Genomic DNA, 4201 nt, shown 5'->3' with positions numbered 1-4201 from the left:
GAAAAATTACATTAGAAAATCTTTCTACTATCTTTAAATACCAAACAGGAAAATTATAAATCGAGTGAGACACTTAAAATGATGTCCCTGTACAAAATATGTAGTATGTAATAAATAATATCATATCTGGAAATAATTATAATTATTAATGCAAAGAATTAAGAAGTGTAATAAGAAAAAAACTAATTTTTCAGCAATTTTAATTAATTGTTTTTTCATTTTCTTTCCTTGTTTTCTGGCAATATCAGAAGAAGCCTTTCTGCTCGTTTCTCCGCTCCTTTTATATTAAGGAACCTAATTCTCACAAAAAATATTTGCTTACAAAATGCTGTAACAAGTTCTTTTGGAATATCATTTACTTTGGTTAATACACATTCAGAAGTTTTTTTTAATAATTTTTAATAATATTCTTTTTAAAACTAAAGTTATCCTGATGTAATTTTAGGAAATATTTATCCATTTTTGAAACCTGGTCCAACCATATGTTTGATGGTTGAATTAAGCCTCCAAATGATAAATTTTGTATCCACGTGTGACGACTTTTCTGTCGTTACCCAAATAGAATGAAAAAAGAATCCGTTGCTCAGGGTTAGAGGAAAGCTGGGTTCGTAGGTAAGGCTTCTGACTCACAGTGACTTTCTAATGTTGTTAAAAAATAAAAAAAATGATAATATATAGGCTGCAGAGATTTTAATATTGATGTTAAGAATTCAAATAGGTATGGTCAAAGACAGTGAAAAGGCGCCACTTACTTTGTTTATGAGAGTGGAAAGTAAGAAACCAAAAAGAAAAATACGATATCACAACATAGCTAAAATAAAGTAATCAACAGCATTAAGGGTCTATTATGTTTATCAGGAATAAAAGTCAGAAATATATAACTATCCTACATTAAACATTTATTGAAAACGAACACAAGTATCATCAATTAGTCACAGTGATCCCAATAAAACCGCAAGTTATTTTAAATAGATTCGAATTTAGTAACTGTATTCTTTGAACTAAGTAAGCTACTTAATATAAAAACAGGTGAAATTTATGTACGTCTCAATACGATGATGTTTCGAAACATGTCGTGTACAAAAACCTTTAAAATGAATACGTGTTAATAATTTTCATTTAAAATATCATAGCTAAGTAAGAGTGTACTGTACGAATCAAATTATAACTTATAACGTTAAATAAAAAATAATTTTGACTACAATATGTGGGATAAATAGTGATAATTTACCAGGTTATTAAATCTGTTGTCTCAAAAATTATAAAATAAAAGCGTACCTTGTGTATCAAACTTAAGAGAGAGAGACTTATCTGTATATAGTTTCTTATGATGTAAACAGGTAGTTAGGTATTCTCCAGACTAACAGAAGTGGATGCAGATGACTATGGCAGGAGAAGTCTTCGATATCAGCCAAAAGAACGATTGTAATGTCAGGAACACTGTCTTAAGGTCTGCATAGGTCCACACAAAATGAAAGTGGGTGAAACATACAAGGGTTACATATAAGGTAACATACGAAGGGTCTCGGGGGAAAACCATGGATGTCACAGAATATTCTTTTCGAGAGAAATGAATTTTAAAGTTTGATATATTATAAGTTTTGAATGAATGTGTTTAAAAATCTATAAAAAATACAGTTTGCAAACATGTATTTATTTTAAATGCCAGTTTTAGCTAAACGTGTATATAACATAGTTCTTAATTAAACACAAAAAAATCTAGGTTATGTTCAATTTTTAACGGAGAAAACCATGAGTGTCCGTCTCCATACAAGTGCTTTTATTCACAAGAAGTGCTACTTTTTTATTTTTATATCTTCGCCAAATAACTGCACCGCGAACGGTGTTTGTTTTACATCTAGAAATAATATAGAATTGAATTTTATCAAATTTTCAATATTGTGATATGTCATATTCTAGTGAATGTCTTTACCCTGGATGAACCCGGTGTTGCTAGATCTTCGGTTTGCTTCGCGCGGTTCCTTCTTTTTCCACCTAAAAATATTATTAAAGTGAATTATTATTGTTAAACTTTCAATGTTAGAAATATCTCTTACCAATAATACCTAATCTTTTAGTGGGTGGTTTTACCGTGGATGAACCCTGTGTTGCTAAATCTTCAGTTTTCTTTGCGCGGTTACCATTCTTTTTTTTCCACCTAAAAAACATTATTAAAGTGAATTATTATTGTTAGACTTTCAATGTTAGAAATATCTCTTACCAATAATATCTAATCTTTTAGTGGGTGGTTTTACCCTCGATGAACCTGGTATTGCTGGATTTTTATTTGAGTTAGTTTTCTTTTTTTCGCTAAGAATGGATTCATGACATGATTATTCATCATGAATACACACACGAAAAGTTAATTATTTATTAATAACGAAATTTAACTATTTCTTAGAGCGATTTTAGAACACGACCGTACACGTCCGTAGACGTATTTAAACTTGAACGAAAGCCCTAAACAAACATCATTGGCATAAAATGCAAACGATAAGAAAATTATTATAAAGTAATACATTCAGTTCAGTCGAACAAAATATTATTCACCTGATATTCTTCAGCTAAATTTTTTTACTACATCTTTTTCAAACCGAGTGGAAAAGAGTGTTGATTCTTCTCCACTCCCCCAATTGAGTTTAGCTTAACCGCTATTTCCTCCCTTGCATGTTTTTACATCGGGTGCACCTTTTCCCCATCTAATGCAATCGTTTACTGGCACTAGGTTCACCAGCATTTTAAATTTTTCGCTATTTGATTTTTTTTGGTGGCATCTAAATAAAGATAAAACATGCATTTTTTTCGTTCGCGGCAGTTGAGGTTCAATATTTTTGCATTTATAAACTTTCGCCCGCATTTGGCAACGTTGGATTTTGATTGGTCAGCGTTTCGTACGTTACTGTTCTTGACGACCTTGAGAATTCCGTAACACTTCGCTGTGTTTTAGATGTCTGTGGTTTTAATTCAATTAGCTCTGTTATCTAGACAGAGCCGACAGATGGGTTTCGCTTCATTTTAAAACCGACGCCTTGCCGACGCTAATCTCCATATAGTTTTCTGTTCTTTCCTGTGTTTATTGTTCGTGCCTCGTGCTCATTTATTTTTATTTTCTGGTTGTGAGATCTTTTTCTGTATATATTTTTTGTTCTTTCCTCTTTATGTGTTTTAGCCTTTCCTTGTATATATTTTTTTGTTCTCTCCTGTTTATGTGTTCTATCCTTTCTCGGTATATATTTTTTTGTTCTTTCCGGTTTATGTGTTCTATCTTTTCTCTGTATATATATTTTTTTGTTCTTTGCTATGTGTTTATTGTTCGTGCCTCGTGCTCATTTATTTTTATTTTCTGTTTGTTTGTGTGCTTCATCCTTTCTCTGTATATATTTGTTTTCTGTTTTATTCCCTGTTTCTTTGATCTATCCTTTTAATCCTTTCTCTGTGTTCAAATCTTTTATTTATACGCAATATGGATGAAGAGGCATTACTCCGACTGGCATTTGTGTTGTGTATTCACATTGTGTTGTAATTTCACAGTCCAATCTCGAAGACGGCGCATTCGACAATATAAAATTCGACCTATAAATACCGGTCGTAGGGGTTTCAATTATTATGATGATATGAAATTGTGGGATCCACAACAATTTTTCAAATATACCAGAATGAATGTAGCTGTCTTTGAAAAACTTTTGGCCAAAGTGGAGCCAGTAATAAGGCGACAGAATCGTTCCGATGGAATGTCTGCAGAGCGTCGTCTTATAGTAACATTGCAGTAAGCCAAATCTACTAAAGACATAATTATAATTACTAATAAAAATAAGAGAGAAATTTAACCACGAGGGCAACGACAGAAACATAGAAACAAAATGAAAACGCCGACGCTATGGCCATAAATGAACTAAACTTTCCTATCGCCACAGAACGACAGAACATACTTTGAGCGTCACATAAGCGTAATTTATGGGGTGTTTTTTTTACAGGTGTTCGAATTAGCCCACTGATTGGCTGTACCGAATGGTCGCGAACTGCTGACTTAAACATTGACCATTTCTGAGCTCCCCTGAACGTAAAACGAACTGCCAACTTTTAGACCAATTGACTTTATAAATGCGCGCGTTCGTTTCATGGCGTTGAACATTTTGAACGGCAACTGAACCTCAACTTCCGAGTTTATAAATCCAGCTTTTGTCTTGTTTGTTGGATCGTC

The sequence above is a fragment of the Sitophilus oryzae genome, unplaced genomic scaffold (assembly GCF_002938485.1).
Source record: "Sitophilus oryzae breed Bouriz unplaced genomic scaffold, Soryzae_2.0 scaffold_1977_pilon_pilon, whole genome shotgun sequence".
NCBI lineage: Eukaryota > Metazoa > Arthropoda > Insecta > Coleoptera > Curculionidae > Sitophilus > Sitophilus oryzae.
This window is presented reverse-complemented; position numbering follows the sequence as displayed.